The sequence below is a fragment of the Pinus tabuliformis genome, chromosome X (assembly GCF_031772625.1).
Source record: "Pinus tabuliformis cultivar Carrire ecotype Pingquan chromosome X, CPIR1, whole genome shotgun sequence".
Taxonomy (NCBI): domain Eukaryota; kingdom Viridiplantae; phylum Streptophyta; class Pinopsida; order Pinales; family Pinaceae; genus Pinus; species Pinus tabuliformis.
Window position 1 is genome coordinate 474,559,300 of NC_142308.1, and position 26,724 is coordinate 474,586,023.

The window sequence follows — 26,724 nt, forward strand, 5'->3', positions numbered from 1 at the left end:
CAGTCCTCCTTATACTCTTCATTTGTACAAATTTGATGTGATAAATAACTTCTTACTTTGAAAAAAAGCCACATTTCTTGTGTAAAAATCCTTTTCATTTTGATCTACTTCCTAACTAAGTTTGATTCCTGAAAAGCTTAGTAACTACCACTTCCCATTCTCATTCCCCCCAGTACTAACTACTAATTGTATTTACATTAAATCCCCTATGTTCCCCTTTTCCCCTACTATTATAACACCATGGTGTATAAACCCCAAGAAATGTATAAATATCCCCCCTTTAGCACTATAGCTAAATAAGTTGTCTAAGGGAGACATAGTCCACCAGGGACTATGGTCAACCCTGCTTTGGGATTGCTCTGACCTCTGGTCAGAGTAATAACCTATACTTAACCCTCATTTCCCCTTTTTTCCTAAAAAATTTCATAAAGCCCCCTTCCCCTCTGCTCAAACCTAACCCCAACCCTTTTTCCCCCCGACATATTAATTCAAAACCCATAAAAAACCATAAAAACCCACAAAAACCCCCAAACCCAAAGTTCCGCACCCCAAATATTTAAAAGAATATTTTATTCCGCGGGCGGGTCCCCCCCAACATGCACGACCGGTCGGGGCGCCCGCCAGCCGTCCATCGTCCACTGCCCCCGATCCAACGGTGGGCGGGAATTTTCAAATCGGAACCCATCTCCCTTTAACGTCCGGGGAGAGGGCGGTATTGGTGCTCGTACACGGGACACGTGGCGATCGGCGGGGTTGTTCGGAGGCCCCCTCCCCGATACCTCCTTTGCCCAAAGGTGGTGCGGGGAGATCGCTTACCACCTCCCCGATACCGCCCTGGCGGCACCACGTCACCCACACGTCATTATGACGTCGTGCCGCCTCCATCCGCCCCTACGCCTCGTGGCCCTCCACGTAGCTCTGCGACCGCTCTCCGCCCGCCACCATGACCAGCCGCGCTGGGCTCCAGCTCAGCGTCCACGTCACGCTCCGTACCCCGGGCCCGCCATGACGTCATGCTGACGTCATCGGCGGAAAAGCGCCAATGACGCTTTTCGTCCAAATTTGTTGTTAAAAAGCGCGGTTTTGGCCGTTTTCTGTCATTTTCGAGTGAAAGTGACCGAGCCGTTGTTGCCTCTTCATCGCGAAATTGCCTCCCAACCGCCAAATTCTCAGTTGCAGCCGTCACAACTCGTCAATTCAGCTGCATTGAGCCCCCACTGATCGACCCGAAGGTTTTCCGTGATGTTCATCCAGTTATTCACCATAATTCTCTTGTTTTGCCCCTATGCATGCCATTTATCTGCAAATTCTCCATTAAAGCACCTATTAAGTCCCAAATTGTATACTGTCCATCACTTAAATTTGAACTAAAGTAACCTACATTGCCCCAGCTCCATAAATTTGGTATTGAAACGATAAATTCACGGCCTAAGGTTACAAATTATCCTTGAGTTGCCCGGCATTGTTCCCTTTTGCCGAGTGCGGGCCCAAAGCTTCATTTCACCAATTTGAATCCTACATACCCTCTACAATTCATCCTCGTCAATTCACAATCCCTGTGAATTCAGCCAAGCAAAGCAGAGACAATCCTTTACAGCCTACCTATTCCATTTGGAGATAATTTCTAGCATCACCTGTAGTCAATCTGTCATTTGAGCTTTCAGGAACCTTGCAAGCTATTACACTTACCTTGTTCAAATTCAGACTACATAATGGCTGCTCCTGCACCCACAGCCCTCAGTGTTGCTCCCATAAATGCACCAAATAAAGACCTGGAGTCCTTGCCTCTTGCTGACAGGGACTACCTCATCCAAGACTTTGTGGGTAACAGGGACTATTTGCAAACCTTCAGGCAATTGAGAGATGACTACCTGAATGGCAAGGATACCTATGGCATATGGGAGTCAAATCTGCCACACTACTGTCTCCCCTCTGTCAATATTTTTCCAGAGATTATTCGCCTATGTGCTGAGAATTATGATGTGCAACACAGAGCTGTTAAGTCTCCATCTGGGAGCATCCTCTTTTACATTAATGCTGAGTCCATTAACCAAATGCTCAACTTCAATCAAACTGAGCTGCTGTTCCCTTTCTCCATGAACTATTTGCTGGACACAGGTGCCAAGATGTCCAGTGAGGACATTCAGAAAGTCACCAAAACATTTATGAGGCCTGACCACCAGCCCACAGGGCCACCTCCCTACTTGGATGTCTATTTTACTGATATAGGCAGACTTTTGTTGGACATGATTGCTTATGTGCTGGGATACAGAACCAGTGAGCATGTGGATGAAACAATGCTGGTATTTTTAGCTGCTTACAGCCCAGGCCAACCCCCTGCCCGCAAATATAATTTTGCCAAATTCATAGCTAACAAGATTCATGACCAGCTGTGCAAAGTAGACAGAGAGGGCATCTTCAAGTATTCATCTTATATCTACAACCTTTTCATGTACTATCAGTCTGAGGCTTTTCCATGCTACATCAAAAAGCTGGACTCTAAAGGGGAAAGAAGATCTGTTATCTTCTGGACATCTGTCTATCATCAAGTGCAAAGGTCACCTTTTTCATATTGTGAATTCATTGATCAGTTTGTTTACCCAGTCTCTTGTTTATTAATGAGGTCCCCTCCTCCCAGAATATCATTTGAAATACAGAAGGTCCTGCAGCTCTCCAAGAATTACAAAATAGGTGATTGGTACCTATATGAGAATCATACAATCATCAGAGTCTATGGCTGTGAGCTCTGTCCATACAGGCTCCCAAAATATGTGCCCATGAGGATATTTTCCTTGGAATATTATAGGCAGCTAATTCACTCTGACCTCACTCACTTCCACAGCTCCAAAAAGAAAGCCCATCTCAAGTTCAAGCACCACCTGGGCCCCTTCATCATGAATAAAAAAGAGGGATGGCAAGATGCTGAGCTAATCCTTAAAGATAAGCACATGCTCTCTAAAAGGTTCCGTTGGGTCCCTTATGACCCTGAAGGCTTCATCACTGCTAGGAGAGTTAAGTACCAGCTGTTAGGCTATGAGCATTGCAAGTACCCACACATTGAAAAGTATGCAAATTAGCAAGAATGGCTGCAAGACACTTTAATTGAAAAATTAACTGAAGAAGAGATAATGCAAAAGAATGTCAAGGATTTGGAAAAGACTCTTGACTTGGATTGTGTGCAGCAGGTAATATTCAAGCAACCACATCCAGTGGGAGAAGGGACCTCGGCCACGACAATTGCACCAACAACACAGGCACCTTCCACATCAGCACCAGGTACAGACAAGGGTAAAGGAATAATGGGTGCTGAAGAACAGACAGTCAAAGAACAACCTGCCTCCTCAATAGGGCAGCAACAAGAGCACACCCCTCCTCCACAAACTGAGCCACCGGCAACACCAATTTTGCAGACCCCAGCACATGAGGAGAGGGGTATGAAAAGAGATAGAGAAGAGTCCACTCCTGCTAGTGGATCCTCCCAGCAACCCCAGGCCAAGAGGCAAAGGGTTGATTCTCCAGAGATAGAGGAAATCAGTGAAGAAGTCCTTGACAGTTCAAGGAAAGATGGAGAAGGCAGCCAACATATAGGTACAAGCTCCTTTCAGCAGGAGCAGGGATTACAACTTGGTTTGGAGGTGTCCTCCTCCTCTCAGCAGAGCAAGAAGCCCAAAAGCACTAAGGCTTCTTTCAAGCAAATCAAGGCCCAAAACGACTTGCTAAGAGTAGAAGTATATAAGCAGTTTCTAAAGGTAGCACCAGCCAAACAAGAGAGACTAATGTCGGTATATGACATTCAAGAGGAGAAGATGATCCTTAGTAATTTCAAACCCAAGGTGCCGCAGCCTCAATCAGCTGCAGATTATGTGAGGACAAGGGTGGAAGTCATGGCAAAAGACATTCACCCCATGGACCAAATAGAACTCCACAAGCAGACTGGAGAAATGGTCTATGCCACCTTGGTGGATAGGGCATCCATGGCCCATGAATTAAAAGAATCACTGAAAAATACCAACATTCAGTTGGATTTTGAGAGAATGTCCTCCATGGCTAAAGATAACAGGATCAAATCATTAGAGGACATCATTGTAGATCTGGGACATGATTCCCAGGACCCAAAGGGCGTGAGGGCCCTTATGAAGAAAAAGGAAGATGACCTAAATGCATTGAAGAAAAGATTAAAGCTGCTGCCCACAGAGCACCCTCAAACAATAAAGTTACAAAAGGAGAAAGAAGCTGATGAGCAGTTGGATCTTATCATGCAGCTTAACCAGAAAGTCCTTGATTTGGAGAAAGAGCTTGAAGGTTTACTACAAGATAAGCAGGGAGAATCTACATCCCAAGCTCCTCCAACCACTTCAACCACTGCAACAACTACAGAGGCAGCAGTGGCCCCTGCAACAACAACAGCAACAACAGAAGTAGCAAAAACAATAGCTCCAGATTCCAGCACAAGCATGGAAGAATTGACTAAGGCCATTAAAGAAATGGAGCTCCAGGCCAATGAGATAAAGCAGCCCAAGGAAAAGTTGGCAGATCTAGATGCCAAATATGACAAATCAAAGATGACTGTGGTAGAACAAGGCAGAGAAATAAAAGCCTTGAAAGAGAAAATAAAGACTTTGGAAAAGGAGCTCAAACTAGAGACTGCTATGACAGAAATCAAAAGAATTTTGTGGGCCCGCATCGACCAATCCATCACCAAGCAATGGAAATCAATTAAGACTGTGCATGAGCAGATGGATTTGATTGGCCAAGCACAAACATAGGCTCAAAGGGCCAAAATAGTGCTGGGAAACAGGTCGGAGCTGGCCAATAGATTGATAGATTTTTTGAACAGGCAGACAAAGGAAGAACTGGAAGCCATCAATATTTTCAACAAGACAGAGGCTGTCCTTACAGTTAAAAAGGTACTCACTCTCAGAAATTATGTACAAACTGTGGAGAGGAAGTGCTATGAAATTCAAGCTGAGGTGGATGAGTACAAGGCCAAAATGGCAGCATTACAAGCAAAGGGACTGCCCAGCCTACTAAACAGCACGGGAAGAATGCTCCCTCGTGAGCAATATGCGAACAGGATGTCCACCTTTGTGGAAAATCAAATTACTGCGTCTGGCAGTACTTCTGAGGAGGCAGGGCCTCCAACAGGGTAGAGTCTTCTGCAGAAACTTGAGAATATATTTTTTATTGAAAATGAAATCCACCACCTTTTTGAGATTCCTCCAAATTTTTACAGATATACTAAAGCAGATGAGACCTTGGTGAAGATTTGAAGACACCAAATTCCCAAGGAGGATTGGTGGCAGGCAATGCTTCAAATTTTGCCACAATAGCCTCAGTTGCTCCATCCCAGTCAGCTACAGCTCAGCAAAAGTCAAACAACATTAAAAGCAGCATTAAAGGCAGCTGAAAGGTGACTCAGCAGAAGACAGCGGCAACAAGCCAAGGATAAGATATACGCACTTTTTGGACAGCGTATCCTCAACCGACTCCATCAGCCACAAAGTCAACATCTTCTGACCATTTTGGACAGCTAAGGCTCTGAAGAGTTACTACAGCATTTACTCCCTCAGCTACAACACTCCAAGAGTTGGCATGACATTAATGAAGCATTTACTCATAAGCTAGATATTTTCTTATGTAAATTATGTATATATACCTCCCCTAGCAACGTATGAGGGGTTGGTGATTTTCACTCTGAGGCAAATGTATTGTATATTTTCAGATTATCTAATGCAAAGGGCTGGAATAACTCAGTGATTTCCTGAAAGTTTGATGTCTTGCTGATGCCATGCGTGCTGTTGCAGAATTCTTGTGCTGTCTGATGGAATAATAAGTTTCTCAATCTCTGTTTTGTCTTCTTATGTTTATTAGATCATACACATGTCTCATTAACCTAACAGTAGAGAAAAGGAATAGTGCAGGATATGTTTGATTACACCTTGTGCTCAATCTTCACTGCTGTAAATGTTTTATTCAGAATTAATCATAGACATGAATTCTTAATTGCTCATGTTTTCATTAATTCTATAAATATGAATTTTATGTAGAAATTCTTCACTGCTTCTAAATAACATTCTCACTGTTTCTCCATACCAATCTGTTGGAAGATTCTTAATTGCCTTTCATAGCCTGGTTACATCACACTTAATCACGATTTCAAAAATTGTTTCTCAGACACTTATCTGGCTCTGCAGCATCACTACTGTATCAACACAACATATCAAACAATTAAAGGACCACTGAGTCCATGCCCAATGGCCTAGAACACTCTGGCAAGCACATATATATCTTGACTGAACTCATCATCCATCAAATTCCAAAAACAAAACCATTGAACATCATAGCTAGCCTAATATATTATACAAACAAAGCTAAAACAAAAAGAGAGAGCCCTCTCTGGTCATAGGTAGGCTAGGACCTGTGACCCAAAGATTTGTTAGTGGTTACCTCAGTCGTATTCCCTTGGGAGTCAAAGGGAACAACCTGAGTGATAACAACCATCACATCTTATCCTGTGCTCACAACATATTGCTATTTGTATCGGGTTATTTGTAGTTTCTCTCTTTATAAGATTGTAGGAGATTTCTGGAGATAATAGAAGACAACCTTCCCGTGGATGTAGCCCAATTGGGTGAACCACATATATCTGTTGTATTATTTTTCCTTGTTATCTTTCTTTTCTTATTTATATGTTGATATATTGTTGGTTTCTTAAATAGATAGCTACTTTAGTAGATCTAATATTCTAACAAAAGGGTGTGTGCTATTTGTAGTGCATATTTCCAGTGACAAAGGTAAGGATGTTTAGGATGTTGAGGTCTTGAACAGGTACCCGGTGTTGCAACAATTTTAGGATGTCTTTCCTGCATATATTTTAGAGTTGTCACCTCACAAGGAAGTGGACTTTTCTATTGAGTTGGCACCAAGAGCATCACCAACATCAAAGGAACCTTATAGGATAAGCACCCCAAAGTTAGCGGAATTGAAGTTGTAGTTTAAGGAAATGATGGACAAAGGATACATTAGGCCAAGTGTGTCACCTTAGGGTGCACTAGTGTTGTTCATGAAGAAGAATGATGTTACTCTCAGGTTGTGCATTGATTACAAGGTGACGATTAAGAACAAGTATCCATTGTCAAGGATTGATGATTTGTTTGACCAGTTGAAGGGAGAAACAATATTCTCAAAGATCGATTTGAGATGAGGATACCATTACGTAAAAATTAAAGAAAATGATATCTACAAGATTGCTTTCTAGACTAGGTATGGGCATTATGAGTTTGTTGTAGTTCCTTTTGGTTTGATTAATCTCTAGCTACTTTTATGTGCTTGATGAATAGCATTTTCATCCTTATATGGACAAGTTTGTGATTGTATTCATTGATGATATATTGATATATTCTAAGAATGAGGAAGAGCATGTTGAACACTTAGCAACAATGTTAAGACTACTAAGAGAGCATTAGTTGTTTGTCATGCTTAGTAAATGAAGTTTCTTTCAGACAAAGGTACATATTTAGGGCATGTGGTTTCCAAGGAAGGCATAGTAGTGGATCTAGAAAAGATCAAATCTATCATGGAATGGGGAAATCCTAGGAATGTGGATGAGGTCCAATCATTCATGGGGTTAGCAGGTTATTACAGGAGGTTCATTAGGAACATATCATAGATTTCCTATCCTATTACATCATTGTAGAGGAAAGGAAATAAATTTGAATGGACAAAGGAATTTGTAGCAAGTTTTGAACAGTTGAAGAAATTATTGACAAATGCTCTAGTTCTAAAGATTGCAGAGCTTGATAAAGAGTACGTGGTGTGCACAGATGCTTGCAAGAGAGGACTTGATGGAGTCCCAATGCAGGAAGGATAGGTGGTATGCTACGAGTCAAGGAAACTGAATGAGCATGAGAAGAACTATGTGACACATGATCTTGAGTTGGTAGCGATCATTCATGCACTAAAGATGTGGAGGCACTATCTTCTTGGCTAGAGGTTCATTCTCATGAGTGATCATAGTGGGATGAGATACTTATTTTATCAACCGAATCTGAATCCCAGACAAGCTGTATGGTTGGCTACGATCAATGAGTTTGACTCGAAATCAGGTACATTAAGGATAAAGAGAACAAGGTTGCAAATTCTCTTAGTTGGAGAGTACATGTAAATCACATAACAACTATGAGCTTATATGGGACAGATTTACTGGATCAAATTTTGCAGGCAGGACAATAGGATGATAGGTACCAACAACTTAGGCACAGGTTACAACAACATGGTATAGGTGAATAGGATGTGGACTATCATCTCATGGAAAATGGTTTGGTCAGATTTAGGGACAGGATCTATGTGTCGGACAACAGTGAGCTCAAGAAGATTATCTTGAGGGAATTTAATGTTAATCCATATTCAGGTGACCCAGGATATTAGAAGATATTGAAAATGGTGAAGAAGTTCTACTAATGGCCAAATCTGAAGAAGGAAGTGGCAAAGTTTGTGGCTAGATGTTTGGATTGTCAACAAGTAAAAGCATAGTGCAGGCATCTAGGTGGTCTACTAAAGCTAATTCCGATTCCATACTAGAAATGTGTTGGTTTGAGGGGAATTGACTGAGGTTCAAATTGTGTTACGAACTAAAAAAACTTTCAACTACTGGCCCTTTCAACAACGACCTACAAGCATATTGCAGTCTCACCCGAAGCAGTTATGGGAGGCTATAGAACCAGGCTTCTGCAAATGAAGGGATATCTGCACAATGGCATCATGTATTTACTTCTACTCTATATTAATATTACAACTTCGCATGCATAAGAAATTCACACAGATGATTAATTTAACGAAATCACATTAAACCTAGAAATCCTAATAAATAATAGTATATCTTACAATTCTTTGCATAATTCAGTGAAAAGCATACATAACAATACTAATAACAATAAATACTGAACGCAGAAAGATATATAGTTATTCACCAAAACTTATTTTTTACTAGTATAAATCTTTAGTACATATATGTCTTTGACCTATGCACTCAGCTGTAGGTGGTCTGCAAACTCAACTGCAAACTCTTCCAGGCCTCCTCACACTCAGCTACGGATCCTTCCCCAAAACTACAGACTACATATGTGAATACAACGATTCAATTCATTTATGATGACATGACATTATATGATTCAATTATAAAATATTACATCTCCTTATATACATTTCATATTTACAAAAACCATGGTCCACATACCATGGATCCATAAAAAAAGGACTAATACCTCATACCAATTAAAAAATAAGGGCTTTGTCTAATCCCCAAATCCCTAAAAGACTATGCGATGAATATATCTTCGCCATCTCCATGCGGCCTGCTCCTTCTTCTGTGGGGTCTTTTACCCAAAACTTGGACCAAGTTGGGCCATGCCCAACAGGCCCCCAACACTCACCCGTGACTCATCCCGAGTCACTCAGCTTCGGTGCCCTTGATCTTTGTTGTGATCCCATTGTACATTGCGTTGTACTGCTGGATCGTTTCTTCCATCAATTTTTCTTCCTGGCGCGCCTCCTTCAAAAAAGCTTTCGTAGTAGGGCCAACAATATTTTACAATATTTCTACTTCCCTTCTCTTCAATTCCTTCAGCCTCTCGTCCACTGCCTGTGAAAAAAGTGAGGCTTCCTCCTACCACGACTGAGTCCTTTCCTGCAAGATCTGTGCTTTCCTCTAAAGATCATCTATTTGCATCTAGAGGTTCTTCCGTTTAGAAATGCTAGCAAGGCTTTGTAAGACTGGTAAGGTCTTCACATCTGTCAAGATCTCATCGTGTCGCTTCTACTTGGCCTACAATTCCTCTTCAATATTTAGGACATTTGGATCCTCTTGTAGTGAGGTCCAAATCTCCATCGTATCATCGAGAAATTTTCCACAATCTTCCATCGTATTAGATATGCCTTTTAATGATCCGATGAGGTCCCTTTGTCTCTTCTCCCAAAACTATGGTGGTGTGCTTGGATGCAACCTTATTTGCAGCTCTGATATCTACAATTCGTATTCAAATTTCAACTTAGACATAACATTATTTGAGTCCTTGATCGCGAGGGTGAGCTTTGCGACCTTTTTTCTCTCGTTCTTCATCCTCATGGACTTGCACGTTCGGAACTGTGCTACAAGTCTCAACAATGGCCTTCTCTAGCTATTCTCATTGCTACCTTACTTACTCTGTATCCTTGGCCAATTGCTTTAGTTCCTTCTTCATCGATGCTTTTTCTGACTACGCCTTTTCTTTTAACAACGACATATGCTACTCTAGTTCCTGCAATTTTGCGGTGATAACTTGGTGAAATTCATGCAACACCTGGAGGGGTAGTGCAACAACATTCATTTGGACATTGCACCATGCTTTGTGTTATCTCAAAATCAGACCCTGATAGGCTGCTGGTCAAGTTGACTCTAAGTAACTATTTCAAACCTACTTTAGGCTGAGGCTTAGCCTCCTCAACCTGAGAGGGCTCTCTCTAGATGGGTTAATGATTTTGATTAAGAAAGATGGCTAACTCTTGTAGAACAACTATGACAAATATGAATGCTGGAAACATATTAGACAACTATCCATTGGGCCTATGGAGTCAACAACATCTTAATAAACAATGATCTTGACTTTACATAGAAGTCAGGGATTCATCATTTGAATATTCAGGACACAACTCATATGGAACCACAGTTTATAAAGGCATACAGGAAATCAGAGCACAATCAGTGAATTCTGAGTGATTATGCATTTATACAACTGTAAAAAATTAAGGAAAGAACAAGATCACACATTCTGAACATAGAAATCCTTCATGAGTCCTGAGAAGTAAAGCCAAATTATATTACTGAAACTCTGTCTCTACATAAGCCAAATACAATGCTCTATCATAAAGTTTTCCAACCCTTATTAAATTTCTGTTTCAGCTATATATAGAGCTCTTATTCTAACCGATCGAGATTCCTCCTCAAGCATGAGGGGAATTCGAAAACTACTTCTATTGACACCTATTAACCTTTAACTAACTAATAAAAACAACTGACTGTTGACTGGAGTTTTTAGAGATCTAAATCAAGTAGGATTCTAACACCGTGTTATGCTAATAATAGCCTTGATTACAATGGTTCTTGTTCTTTGACATCTGGTTCCCTTCTGGCGGTGGCTGTGATGGATGTTTATAGCTGCTTGCTGGCCTTTAATGTCGTATCCTTTTACCTCTGCTGAGAAATAGGAAACTGTCCCTGTTTTTATGCCTTTGTTTTCCTCAAAGATATTCGGAAGTAATTAGCCATGTTCTTTATCCTTTATTTACCCAAAATGGAGTGCCACGTGCTTGATGTGCTGTAAGCCTTTCTCATGTACCTGTGTGATGACAAAATCTTTCAAAAAGATTTGCCGCTTTGTCAATCATAATTGATCAACTCAATTGTAACATGCAGCTACAGCAGTTTCGTAGCGCGCTACGAAACTGCTGTGTAATTTCAAAAACACAGTCTTAGACTCTACTCTGTTTGTATACCTTATCTTCAATTTCATTGCCTGAAAAAGGAGCACCAGATTTGTCTTGTCTTTTAATATCTGAATCAGAAGTGACACAGCTACCATTGCTAAAAACTTGTTCAAGTAGATTGAAAAGGTCCTTATCATGCTTATTTTGGTGTTGAACACCACTCTGCTTTTTTGCAAGTTATCTTATTTTCATGGTCCTGAACTTGGTACAAAACTTCCATGGCGATACACATGTGCCACTCGATACATTTATCTTCTCTATATCTCTAGAGATTATTTCATTGAACACCTGGCAGAAGACAAATGTATTAAAGATCAGTGTGTTTAAAATTGATTCTGCATCAGAACCATGTAGCTGAAGAAGCCGTATTCCTTCCATCTCCAAAACTGCTAATACAATGAGTTGATAGACACTTTGGCCAATTATATTCCTCCACATAGAATTACTGATAAAACTTTGAGTTTTTCCTACAGGTAATCTTTTCATCAACTCATCATTTGGAGGTTCTGTTGCCAGTGCCAAAGCACCAAGTGTATCCATAATCAGATTGACCCAAAGCAACTGAACTGCAGTGAGGGGGCAGTTCCTGCTATACATGTTGAAACAAAATTCAAAACTAGAGCAACCACATTAACTGTCAGCTGGAACTGCACAAATTTTTGAATGTTTACATATACTGAACGCCTCCATCTTGCTACATTTACAATTGTTGCAAAATTATCATCTAAAATCACCACATCGGCACTCTCCTTCGCAACCTCAGTCCCAGCTATGACCATAGCAAGCCCAATGTCAGCTTCATGCAAAGCTGGTGCATCATTTGTGCCATCACCTGTCACAGCAACAACTTCTCCCAGAGTTGTGCGCAACTGTCTCACCAAGGTGTGCTTGTCCAATGGTGAAGATCTTGCCATAACCTGAATTTTTGGTATCAGAGTCTTCATCTCTTCTTCGCTCTTTACACGAAAATCAGGTTCTTCAATTTGTCACACCATCATCTGTTAAAATGCCACACTCTGCTGCAATTGCTTTCGCTGTGTTAATATTGTCACCAGTGACCATCCTCACTGTAATACCTGCAGTTCTACAGAGTTCAACAGCTTCTTTGACACCGGGACGCACGGGATCCTTGATGCCAACAATGCATATACATGTATAACCATTTGTAAGAATGATTTGTCTCTCTGGATCAAAATAATCTTCCAAGTCTATATAAGCAAGGCAAAGATTTCGAAGATATTCAGCAGCAAAACCATTAATGATATTGTTAAGATCACTACTTTCTATTTCATCCAGTGCAACAACACTGCCACTCCCATCTAGACCCTTGTTACACATTTTCAGGATGTTTTCCTGTCTCTTCTTTCAATTTCTCGGCTACATCTTGAACTTCAACGACATGGAAAGACCTTTTGCAAGCATTATTTCAGACTTGCTAAAATACTCAGGGGCACATATTCTTTTCCAGAAATCCTTATAGTCATTGTTTACTTCTGAAGCCAATAGCAGTTCACAAACTTTTTCTTTGGTTGCAACATTCCGGCCTGCCCCACATCCCATTGCTGTAGCACCACCAACAACATTTGCCAATACTAGAGTGGTTATCATAGGCATCAAATTTATATAACCAACAACAATAGCAGCTGCAAAGCTATCTCCACATCCTACAATATCTGCAACATCAACCTTCAATGCAGGTGCATAGAACAATCCTTTTGATGTCACCATCATTGATCCTCCAGAACCCATTTTGATAATTACCCACTTGGTGAAAAGTCCTCTATGAAGTAAATTTTGAGCAGCCAAAGAAGGGTTTGCAAGTCCAGTCAATGACTCAGCCTCGTCAGTACATGCAATAGTAATTTCTTCCCATAACTAAAGGAATTCCGAAAACTAGATCTATCCTTATCCTCTGGTGTTCCTTATCAATTAACATATATGAAGGCTCACGATAAATAACAGAAAGACTGTTGAACTCATCAAATATACGGTCCTTGACTTCACTGCTCTGAGTATCAGCAAATACAGAAACTGCTTGTTTAGGTGGATTAGTTACACGCTCTGCGGATACTTCCTTAGAAGGTCTTTCATGAGAACCAGAGTTTCTGCAGTGACATAATCCTTTTCCATCTCTAGGAACTGAAGAAGGCGGTCAACAATGGCATTGACATCATACTGCTGCAATGCAATTTTTCCAACTGCTCAGACAGACTCTCTTGCAATGGCCACATCAACACTTGCGGCATATTCACTCAGCTCGGTCACAATATCATATGTATTACTCTCATTTGCCACGGCTGTAAGCATCTCAAGCTTCAATTTCTTTACATATGAAGGATCACTGTAGCGACAATAAAAATGCTTATAATCTGATGAAAACAGTATTGGAGCACGTGTCACCAACAGATGTAGATGGCTCAAGACTAGACGAAACAAATTGATTGTAGCTAACACTACAACACTATCGGATATGATAGCAGAAGTGTATAGGCTGACAAATGTTGATGGATTTTGATGGATATGACAGCTGTGAAAGAATGGCTACGGATTCGAACAAATCCCCAATTTCGTAGCGCAGCCAGTGCAAAATATGAATTATGCACTACAAAATCATCTAAAACATGCTGCGCTGCGAAACTGCTAAAAAGGATTTATGTGTTGCAAAACCACTTTAAAATGATTACAGGCGCTACGAAATCACCTAGACAATTTCTAAAACCAGATGAAAAGACTAGACCCAAAATTTACACCAACCCTTTGGCAAACAATCGAACTGATGTGAACAATTTAGAAATTTTTCTTCAGTGATAACAGTGGCTCCACTTGGGATAGTGTGCTCTTGTAGTACACTCAGAACTCGTAGGTCCAGTGCATTAATTTTTTTTTATAACAAACGAAAATTTGCTTGACAAACATCCCTTTCCAGCTTCTTGGGTCTTCACCTCGGGCTTAAGCTTGATGACCACTGTAGGAGAAAGAAATCAACATCTACTGAAAAAATGCTCAGTCAACCTTGAGCTTATTTGCATTTTCCTACCTACCTACCCTAACAATTCAAATTTCTTTCAGCTCAATCAATGTGAAATTTCCACTGTAGCCAATCATTTGTATTATCTGACATTTGAGTTTTTTTACTGCATCGGAGTTCAGAGTAACTATGATATTGTGATGACCACTGCCACTGAAATTGCCTCTGATCTTCATAGAAAAGCTGAAACACTAGAGAGTAAAACTCTTCCATGTATTTAGCTATAGGATCCCAGAATACATGATCAGCTTGATGATTCTTGTAACTTTCTGGGTGTGCAAACTAATCTTCAACAACAGTGTACAGTTCCTCACTCATGAAAGAGAAAGGAAGCAACACTCTCTCCTTGTGTTCTGCCATAGAAAGCTTCTGAAAATAATGATCATGATTATGAAAACTATATGCCTGAATTTGACCTTCTAAACCTTCAATGTCTTTCTCAATGTCCTCAGCAACTTCCTCCAAAAACTTCATCTTATCCCCTGCCTTACACTCAAATGATTTTAGATACGAGGACAAGGACAAAGAAAAAATTTCATTTGTTTCTCCATTACTATGATCATTATTCCATTGTTTGAAACCTTGAATTGAAGGAGAGTTTGCCACCACAGCTGATCTATCTATCCATTCCTCCAAAAACATAAGCCAAAAGTCTTCAAATGACTTGATGGATTTGGTAGGAAAGCTTTCAATCCATTGTTTACATTTCCCTTGAAGTGAATCATAGAACAACATAATGCAAACATCCTCATGTTTAACTCTAAGAAGCTCAGTAAAATCATAGAAATCTGATATATGCTTCAAAGTTAAACTCAAATCCTCTCCGTTGAATTTTGGACCATTCCTTAGAAAATATGCATCCTTAGGAAAATGATTTAGGAAACCATGAATTCCTGAAAAATTTATGCATGCATACCTTGAAATAAGAATGGTAGCATCTGGGTCCTTCATAACTCCAGTGGAATCACCATGAATGTATGAATTTTGAATTCTTCAACAATGGAGTTGCCAAGGTAGATTGCAGCCTCGAAAACCTTCTGAGCTCCTGCTACCTTCAGAAGTTCAGCTTCATTATTTCGGGAATGAGTAATCTTCAGGCTCCCGGCAGACGCACCAAAATGTTAGCTAAAAATCAGACCCTGATAGGTTGCTGGTCAGGTTGACTCTAAGTAACTATTTCAAACCTACTTTAGGTTGAGGCTTAGCCTCCTCAACCTGAGAGGGCTCTCTCTAGATGGGTTAATGATTTTGATTAAGAAAGATGGCTAACTCTTGTAGAACAACTATGACAAATATGAATGCTGGAAACATATTAGACAACTATCCATTGGGCCTATGGAGTCAACAACATCTTAATAAACAATGATCTTGACTTTACATAGAAGTCAGGGCATTTAGCATTTGAATATTCAGAACACAACTCATATGGAACCACAGTTTATAAAGGCATATAGGAAATCAGAGCACAATTAGTGAATTCTGAGTGATTATGCATTTATAATACTGTAAAAAATTAAGGAAAGAACAAGATCACACATTCTGAACATAGAAATCCTTCATGAGTCCTGAGAAGTAAAGCCAAATTATATTACTGAAACTCTGTCTCTACATAAGCCAAATACAATGCTCTGTCATAAAGTTTTCCAACCCTTATTACATTTCTGTTTCAGCTATATATAGAGCTCTTATTCTAACTGATCGAGATTCCTCCTCAAGCATGAGGGGAATTCGAAAACTACTTCTATTGACACCTATTAACCTTTAACTAACTAATAAAAACAACTGACTGTTGACTGGAGTTTTTAGAGATCTAAATCAAGTAGGATTCTAACACCGTGTTATGCTAATAATAGCCTTGATTACAATGGTTCTTGTTCTTTGACATCTGGTTCCCTTCTGGCGGTGGATGTGATGGATGTTTATAGCTGCTTGTTGGCCTTTAATGTCGTATCCTTTTACCTCTGCTGAGAAACATGAAACTGTCCCTGTTTTTATGCCTTTGTTTTCCTCAAAGATATTTGGAAGTAATTAGCCATGTTCTTTATCCTTTAATTACCCAAAATGGAGTGCCACGTGCTTGATGTGCTGTAAGCCTTTCTCATGTACCTGTGTGATGACAAAATCTTTCAAAAAGATTTGCCGCTTTGTCAATCATAATTGATCAACTCAATTGTAACATGCAGCTACAGCAGTTTCGTAGCGCGCTACGAAACTGCTGTGTAATTTCAAAAACACAGTCTTAGACTCTACTCTGTTTGTATACCTTATCTTCAATTTCATTGCCTGAAAAAGGAGCACCAGATTTGTCTTGTCTTTTAATATCTGAATCAGAAGTGACACAGCTACCATTGCTAAAAACCTGTTCAAGTAGATTGAAAAGGTCCTTATCATGTTTATTTTGGTGTTGAACACCACTCTGCTTTTTTTCAAGGTATCTTATTTTCATGGTCCTGAACTTGGTACAAAACTTCCATGGCGATACACATGTGCCACTCGATACATTTATCTTCTCTATATCTCTAGAGATTATTTCATTGAACACCTGGCAGAAGACAAATGTATTAAAGATCAGTGTGTTTAAAATTGATTCTGCATCAGAACCATGTAGCTGAAGAAGCCATATTCCTTCCATCTCCAAAACTGCTAATACAATGAGTTGATAGACACTTTGGCCAATTATATTCCTCCACATAGAATTACTGATAAAACTTTGAGTTTTTCCTACAGGTAATCTTTTCATCAACTCATCATTTGGAGGTTCTGTTGCCAGTGACAAAGCACCAAGTGTATCCATAATTAGATTGAACCAAAGCAACTGAACTGCAGTGAGGGGGGCAGTTCCTGCTATACATGTTGAAACAAAATTCAAAACTAGAGCAACCACATTAACTGTCAGCTGGAACTTCACAAATTTTTGAATGTTTACATATACTGAACGCCTCCATCTTGCTACATTTACAATTGTTGCAAAATTATCATCTAAAATCACCACATTGGCACTCTCCTTCGCAACCTCAGTCCCAACTATGACCATAGCAAGCCCAATGTCAACTTCATGCAAAGCTGGTGCATCATTTGTGCCATCACCTGTCACAGCAACAACTTCTCCCAGAGTTATGTGCAACTATCTCACCAAGGTGTGCTTGTCCAATGGCGAAGATCTTGCCATAACCTAAATTTTTGGTATCAGAGTCTTCATCTCTTCTTCGCTCTTTACACGAAAATCAGGTTCTTCAATTTGTCACACCATCATCTATTAAAATGCCACACTCCGCTGCAATTGCTTTCGCTGTGTTAATATTGTCACCAGTGACCATCCTCATTGTAATACCTGCAGTTCTACAGAGTTCAACAACTTCTTTGACACCGAGACGCACAGGATCCTTGATGCCAACAATGCATATACATGTATAACCATTTGTAAGAATGGTTTGTCTCTCTGGATCAAAATAATCTTCCAAGACTATATAAGCAAGGCAAAGAGTTCGAAGATATTCAGCAACAAAACCATTAATGATATTGTTAAGATCACTACTTGCTATTTCATCCAGTGCAACAACACTGTGACTCCCATCTAGACCCTTGTTACACATTTTCAGGATGTTTTCCTGTCTCTTCTTTCAATTTCTCGGCTACATCTTGAACTTCAACGGCATGGAAAGAATTATCCTGGCAATTGATTGATCCTTTTGCAAGCATTATTTCAGACTTGCTAAAATACTCAGGGGCACGTATTCTTTTCCAGAAATCCTTATAGTCATTGTTTACTTCTGAAGCCAATAACAATTCACAAACTTTTTCTTTGGTTGCAACATTCCGGCCTGCCCCACAGCCCATTGCTGTCGCACCACCAACAACATTTGTCAATACTAGAGTGGTTATCATAGGCATAAAATTTATATAACCAACAACAATAGTAGCTGCAAAGCTATCTCCACATCCTACAATATCTGCAACATCAACCTTCAATGCAGGTGCATAGAACAATCCTTTTGATGTCACCGTCATTGATCCTCCAGAACCCATTTTGATAATTACCCACTTGGTGAAAAGTCCTCTATGAAGTAATTTTTGAGCAGCCAAAGCAGGGTTTGCAAGTCCAGTCAATGACTCAGCCTCGTCAGTACATGCACTAGTAATTTCTTCCCATAACTAAAGGAATTCCGAAAACTAGATCTATCCTTCTCCTCTGGTGTTCCTTATCAATTACCATATATGAAGGCTCACGATAAATAACAGAAAGGCTGTTGAACTCATCAAATATACGGTCCTTGACTTCACTGCTCTGAGTATCAGCAAATACAGAAACTGCTTGTTTAGGTGGATTAATTACACGCTCTGCGGATACTTCCTTAGAAGGTCTTTCATGAGAACCAGAGTTTCTGCAGTGACATAATCCTTTTCCATCTCTAGGAACTGAAGAAGGCGGTCAACAATGGCATTGACATCATACTGCTGCAATGCAATTTTTCCAACTGCTCAGACAGACTCTCTTGCAATGGCCACATCAACACTTGCGGCATATTCACTCAGCTCGGTCACAATATCATATGTATTACTCTCATTTGCCACGGCTGTAAGCATCTCAAGCTTCAATTTATTTACATATGAAGGATCACTGTAGCGACAATAAAAATGCTTATAATCTGATGAAAACGGTATTGGAGCACGTGTCACCAACAGATGTAGATGGCTCAAGACTAGACGAAACAAATTGATTGTAGCTAACACTACAGCACTATCGGATATGATAGCCGAAGTGTATAGGCTGACAACTGTTGATGGATTTTGATGGATATGACAACTGTTAAAGAATGGCTATGGATTCGAACAAATCCCCAATTTCGTAGCGCAGCCAGTGCAAAATATGAATTATGCGCTACAAAATCATCTAAAACATGCTGCGCTGCGAAACTGCTAAAAAGGATTTATGTGTTGCAAAGCCACTTTAAAATGATTACAGGCGCTACGAAATCACCTAGACAATTTCTAAAACCAGATGAAAAGACTAGGCCCAAAATTTACACCAACCCTTTGGCAAACAATAGAACTGATGTGAACAATTTAGAAATTTTTCTTCAGTGATAACAATGGCTCCACTTGGGATAGTGTGCTCCTGTAGTACACTAAGAACTCGTAGGTCCAGTGCATTAATTTTTTTTATAACAAACAGAAATTTGCTTGACAAACATCCCTTTCCAGATTCTTGGGTCTTCACCTCGGGCTTAAGCTTGATGACCACTGTAGGAGAAAGAAATCTACATCTACTGAAAAAATGCTTAGTCAACCTTGAGCTTATTTGCATTTTCCTACCTACCTACCCTAACAATTCAAATTTCTTTCAGCTCAATCAATGTGAAATTTCCAATGTAGCCAATCATTTGTCTTATCTGACATTTGAGTTTTTTTACTGCATCGGAGTTCAGAGTAACTATGATATTGTGATGACCACTGCCACTGAAATTGCCTCTGATCTTCATAGAAAAGCTGGAACACTGGAGAGTAAAACTCTTCCATGTATGTAGCTATAGGATCCCAGAATACATGATCAGCTTGATGATTCTTGTAACTTTTTGGGTGTGCAAACTGATCTTCAACAACAATGTACAGTTCCTCACTCATGAAAGAGAAAGGAAGCAACACTCTCTCCTTGTGTTCTGCCATAGAAAGCTTCTAAAAATAATGATCATGATTATGAAAACTATATGCCTGAATTTGACCTTCTAAACCTTCAATGTCTTTCTCAATGTCCTCAACAACTTCCTCCAAAAATTTCATCTTATCCCCTGCCTTACACTCAAATGATTTTAGATACGAGGACAAGGACAAAGAAAAAATTTCATTTGTTTCTCCATTACTATGATCATTATTCCATTGTTTGAAACCTTGAATTGAAGGAGAGTTTGCTACCACATCTGATCTATCTATCCATTCCTCCAAAAACATAAGCCAAAAGTATTCAAATGACTTGATGGATTTGGTAGGAAAGCTTTCAATCCATTGTTTACATTTCCCTTGAAGTGAATCATAGAACAACATAATGCAAACATCCTCATGTTTAACTCTAAGAAGCTCAATAAAATCATAGAAATCTGATATATGCTTCAAAGTTAAACTCAAATCCTCTCCGTTGAATTTTGGACCATTCCTTAGAAAATATTCATCCTTGGGAAAATGATTTGGGAAACCATGAATTCTTGAAAAATTTATGCATGCATACCTTGAAATAAGAATGGTAGCATCTGGGTCCTACATAACTCCAGTGGAATCACCATGAATGTATGAATTTTGAATTCTTCAACAATGGAGTCGCCAAGGTAGATTGCAGCCTCGAAAACCTTCTGAGCTCCTGCTACCTTCAGAAGTTCAACTTCATTATTTCGGGAATGAGTAATCTTCAGGCTCCCGGCAGACGCACCAAAATGTTAGCTCAAAATCAGACCCTGATAGGCTGCTGGTCAGGTTGACTCTAAGTAACTATTTCAAACCTACTTTAGGCTGAGGCTTAGCCTCCTCAACCTGAGAGGGCTCTCTCTAGATGGGTTAATGATTTTGATTAAGAAAGATGGCTAACTCTTGTAGAACAACTATGACAAATATGAATGCTGGAAACATATTAGACAACTATCCATTGGGCCTATGGAGTCAACAACATCTTAATAAACAATGATCTTGAATTTACATAGAAGTCAGGGCATTCAGCATTTGAATATTCAGAACACAACTCATATGGAACCACAATTTATAAAGGCATACAGGAAATCAGAGCACAATCAGTGAATTCTGAGTGATTATGCATTTATACAACTGTAAAAAATTAAGGAAAGAACAAGATCACACATTCTGAACATAGAAATCCTTCATGAGTCCTGAGAAGTAAAGCCAAATTATATTACTGAAACTCTGTCTCTACATAAGCCAAATACAATGCTCTGTCATAAAGATTTCCAACCCTTATTACATTTCTGTTTCAGCTATATATAGAGCTCTTATTCTAACTGATCGAGATTCCTCCTCAAGCATGAGGGGAATTCGAAAACTACTTCTATTGACACCTATTAACCTTTAACTAACTAATAAAAACAACTGACTGTTGACTGGAGTTTTTAGAGATCTAAATCAAGTAGGATTCTAACACCGTGTTATGCTAATAATAGCCTTGATTACAATGGTTCTTGTTCTTTGACATCTGGTTCCCTTCTGGCGGTGGATGTGATGGATGTTTATAGCTACTTTCTGGCCTTTAATGTCGTATCCTTTTACCTCTGCTGAGAAACAGGAAACTGTCCCTGTTTTTATGCCTTTGTTTTCCTCAAAGATATTCGGAAGTAATTAGTCATGTTCTTTATCCTTTAATTACCCAAAATGGAGTGCCACGTGCTTGATGTGCTGTAAGCCTTTCTCATGTACCTATGTGATGACAAAATCTTTCAAAAAGATTTGCCGCTTTGTCAATCATAATTGATTAACTCAATTGTAACATGCAGCTACAGCAGTTTCGTAGCGTGCTACGAAACTGCTGTGTAATTTCAAAAACACAGTCTTAGACTCTACTCTGTTTGTATACCTTATCTTCAATTTCATTTCTTGAAAAAGGAGCACCAGATTTGTCTTGTCTTTTAATATCTGAATCAGAAGTGACACACCTACCATTGCTAAAAACCTGTTTAAGTAGATTGAAAAGGTCCTTATCATGCTTATTTTGGTGTTGAACACCACTCTTCTTTTTTGCAAGGTATCTTATTTTCATGGTCCTGAACTTGGTACAAAACTTCCATGGCGATACACATGTGCCACGCAATACATTTATCTTCTCTATATCTCTAGAGATTATTTCATTGAACACCTGGCAGAAGACAAATGTATTAAAGATCAGTGTGTTTAAAATTGATTCTGCATCAGAACCATGTAGCTGAAGAAGCCGTATTCCTTCCATCTCCAAAACTGCTAATACAATGAGTTGATAGACACTTTGGCCAATTATATTCCTCCACATAGAATTACTGATAAAACTTTGAGTTCTTCCTACAGGTAATCTTTTCATCAACTCATCATTTGGAGGTTCTGTTGCCAGTGCCAAAGCACCAAGTGTATCCATAATCAGATTGACCCAAAGCAACTGAACTGCAGTGAGGGGGGCAGTTCCTGCTATACATGTTGAAACAAAATTCAAAACTAGAGCAACCACATTAACTGTCAGCTGGAACTGCACAAATTTTTGAATGTTTACATATACTGAATGCCTCCATCTTGCTACATTTACAATTGTTGCAAAATTATCATCTAAAATCACCACATCGGCACTCTCCTTCGCAACCTCAGTCCCAGCTATGACCATAGCAAGCCCAATGTCAACTTCATGCAAAGCTGGTGCATCATTTGTGCCATCACCTTTCACAACAACAACTTCTCCCAGAGTTGTGCACAACTGTCTCACCAAGGTGTGCTTGTCCAATGGTGAAGATCTTGCCATAACCTGAATTTTTGGTATCAGATTCTTCATCTCTTCTTTGCTCTTTACACGAAAATCAGGTTCTTCAATTTGTCACACCATCATCTGTTAAAATTCCACACTCCGCTGCAATTGCTTTCGCTGTGTTAATATTGTCACCAGTGACCATCCTCACTGTAATACCTGCAGTTCTACAGAGTTCAACAGCTTCTTTGACACCAGGACGCACGGGCTACTTGATGCCAACACTGCATATACATGTATAACCATTTGTAAGAATGGTTTGTCTCTCTAGATCAAAATAATCTTCCAAGTCTATATAAGCAAGGCAAAGAGTTCGAAGATATTCAACAACAAAACCATTAATGATATTGTTAAGATCACTACTTGCTATTTCATCCAGTGCAACAACACTGCCACTCCCATCTAGACCCTTGTTACACATTTTCAGGATGTTTTCCTGTCTCTTCTTTCAATTTCTCGACTACATCTTGAACTTCAACGACATGGAACGAATTATCCTGGCAATTGATTGATCCTTTTGCAAGCATTATTTCAGACTTGCTAAAATACTCAGGGGCACGTATTCTTTTCCAGAAATCCTCGTAGTCATTGTTTACTTCTGAAGCCAATAGCAGTTCACAAACTTTTTCTTTGGTTGCAACATTCCGGCCTGCCCCACAGCCCATTGCTGTAGCACCACCAACAGCATTTGCCAATACTAGAGTGGTTATCATAGGCATCAAATTTATATAACCAACAACAATAGCAGCTGCAAAGCTATCTCCACATCCTACAGTATCTGCAACATCAACCTTCAATGCAGGTGCATAGAACAATCCTTTTGATGTCACCATCATTGATCCTCCAGAACCCATTTTGATAATTACCCACTTGGTGAAAAGTCCTCTATGAAGTAAATTTTGAGCAGCCAAAGCAGGGTTTGCAAGTCCAGTCAATGACTCAGCCTCGTCAGTACATGCACTAGTAATTTCTTCCAATAACTAAAGGAATTCCGAAAACTAGATCTATCCTTATCCTCTGGTGTTCCTTATCAATTAACATATATGAAGGCTCACGATAAATAACAGAAAGACTGTTGAACTCATCAAATATACGATCCTTGACTTCACTTCTATGAGTATCAGCAAATACAGAAACTGCTTGTTTAGGTGGATTAATTACACGCTTTGCGGATACTTCCTTAGAAGGTCTTTCATGAGAACTAGAGTTTCTGCAGTGACATAATCCTTTTCCATCTCTAGGAACTGAAGAAGGCGGTCAACAATGGCATTGACATCATACTGCTGCAATGCAATTTTTCCAACTGCTCGGACAGACTCTCTTGCAATGGCCACATCAACCCTTGCGGCATATTCACCGAGCTCGGTCACAATATCATATGTATTACTCTCATTTGCCACGGCTGTAAGCATCTCAAGCTTCAATTTCTTTACATATGAAGGATCACTGTAGCGACAATAAAAATGCTTATAATATGATGAAAACAGTATTGGAGCACGTGTCACCAACAGATGTAGATGGTTCAAGACTAGAAAAAACAAATTGATTGTAGCTAACACTACAACACTATCGTATATGATAGCCGAAGTGTATAGGCTGACAACTGTTGATGGATTTTGATGGATATAACAGCTGTGAAAGAATGGCTATGGATTCGAACAAATCCCCAATTTCGTAGCGCAGCCAGTGCAAAATATGAATTATGCGCTACAAAATCATCTAAAACATGCTGCGTTGCGAAACTGCTAAAAAGGATTTATGTGCTGCAAAACCACTTTAAAATTATTACAGGCGCTACGAAATCACCTAGACAATTTCTAAAACCAGATGAAAAGACTAGACCCAAAATTTACACCAACCCTTTGGCAAACAATCGAACTAATGTGAACAATTTAGAAATTTTTCTTCAGTGATAACACTTTGACCTACTCTTTGTCTACTGTTGCTTCAAACTTCAGTGCCCCAACTGGCAAATGTAACATCCTAACTCTATAAGTTGTTTCTAGTCTTTGTTCTAACTGCAACTGTTGGATTACCTGCTATGGTTTCCTTACTACCTGTGGAAATGCCTTTAGCTATGCAATTCCCTACTGTACCTCAGCCAAGTTCTCTTTACAATGATCATAAAATTTGTCCCAGGCTTCTGTGTCAATCTCTTGGATCTTTTCCGCTATTTCATCAATGTCCTCATCAGTAAGGACCAACGACACTGATCCCTTACGCTTATCTACCTTCTGCTTCTTTCTTGCCAGCATTTTAACCATAAATGGGGAATATTCTGATACCTCCACATCACTGAGGTGTTTTTCATGTTCCTGTCCTCGCCCTATTTCATATGTTTCTTCATCGACATCTTTTCTACTCGTACCCGAACCCTGCGAGGTACCCTTTTCTGTTCCAACTATTCCAACTACTCCATTGGGTGGAGTCATCCATTCCTACGACTAAACCTGCACTACCACAAGGAGATCATCTTTTGTTACTAGGTATAACAATGGATGCCATGTATCCATTAGTTCCTTCATTTCTTTCACATACACCCTGTGAAAGTTTGCCTTGAACTCTGCGATATGACAATACTGTTTATACAAGCTCGGTGATAGTCTGGGATACTGATTCACCACCATATGCAGATCCATCACCATGACTACAAAGAATATCTTGTTCTATGTTGCACACGTTAGATCCTTTGTAAACCATAGCGAAGCATACCTCACTGCTTCGCATACATCTACCTCAACAGTTAGAAATTGAGAATCTTCCGGCTCCTTCCATGCAACAAGTGTAATAAGAATTAACAGCCAGGCATAGTGGAAGGTCTTTACTTCTTCCTGTGATTCCCTGCAATCCATCAAAAACTCTCTGCATTGATAGGTAACCTATTTGAATTGGACCCTTGTGCTGCACTACTTAGCCAATGACACTACTGCTGCAAGAACCTCATTGGCCCTGCACTTCCTCATGATCTTCCCTGCTAAGATATGTGCGATGAAGCACACACCCTGATCCTTGATAGAGTTTATCTCATATCCATGGTATTTCTTCACTAATATAAACTTTTATTTCATCATCTAGGTCATCTCCTTGTCTTTTTTTTTACCCACAAATTCATCCGCGGGGTCCTTTCCTTGATATGGAAGTGCTGTTATTCTCCTGATGAGCATCTCATCAATCAGGATCCTCGTCCCTAGCCAAATGCAATCATCATGTACTAGTGCAAGGAGCTGCTGCACACAGATTGTATTGAATGGGCTTCGATTGAAGTGTGGCACATTCAACATGTTCAAAAGCCCTGCTCTCTGCACTCCCGCAACCCATTGTTGCGGTTCCAATCTTGTAACTCCATTGTTTGGGTAGTAGACTTTCTTCAGGTACCTACTAGGCTCAAACTGTGGGTATTTGCTTCTGTCATTGAAATCCCAGTCTTCCATTTTGAGCTGGGGGATCTTCCCCAACACTTCTCCTTCAAAAGGAACCTCCTTTGGCAATAGTGGCGTATAGGTAGCAAATTTCCCTTCCTTTGGCTCCCTAATCAGCTTTACGCTCGACTTTCTCGGTGGCATGTACGCTGGGAGCACAGAGGGAATCTCCACATCCTCTATCTCCTTCCGCTGAAACTCAAATTCTTCCTCACTGTCATGGACCTACTGAGGTCCCTCTTGCTGCATCAGTTTCTTTCCTTTATGCATGGGATTTTTCC

General features: G+C 39.8%; 3 pseudogenes; all 3 read right to left on the minus strand.

The window, feature by feature from the left end:
* Nucleotides 1-11,697: 11,697 nt before the first annotated feature.
* On the minus strand, nucleotides 11,698-13,269 carry LOC149140732 (calcium-transporting ATPase 2, plasma membrane-type pseudogene; annotated as a pseudogene).
* A 94-nt stretch (nucleotides 13,270-13,363) lies between these two features.
* LOC149140733 (calcium-transporting ATPase 2, plasma membrane-type-like) lies at nucleotides 13,364-18,574 on the minus strand (annotated as a pseudogene).
* A 106-nt stretch (nucleotides 18,575-18,680) lies between these two features.
* On the minus strand, nucleotides 18,681-23,878 carry LOC149140734 (calcium-transporting ATPase 2, plasma membrane-type-like; annotated as a pseudogene).
* Nucleotides 23,879-26,724: the final 2,846 nt, after the last annotated feature.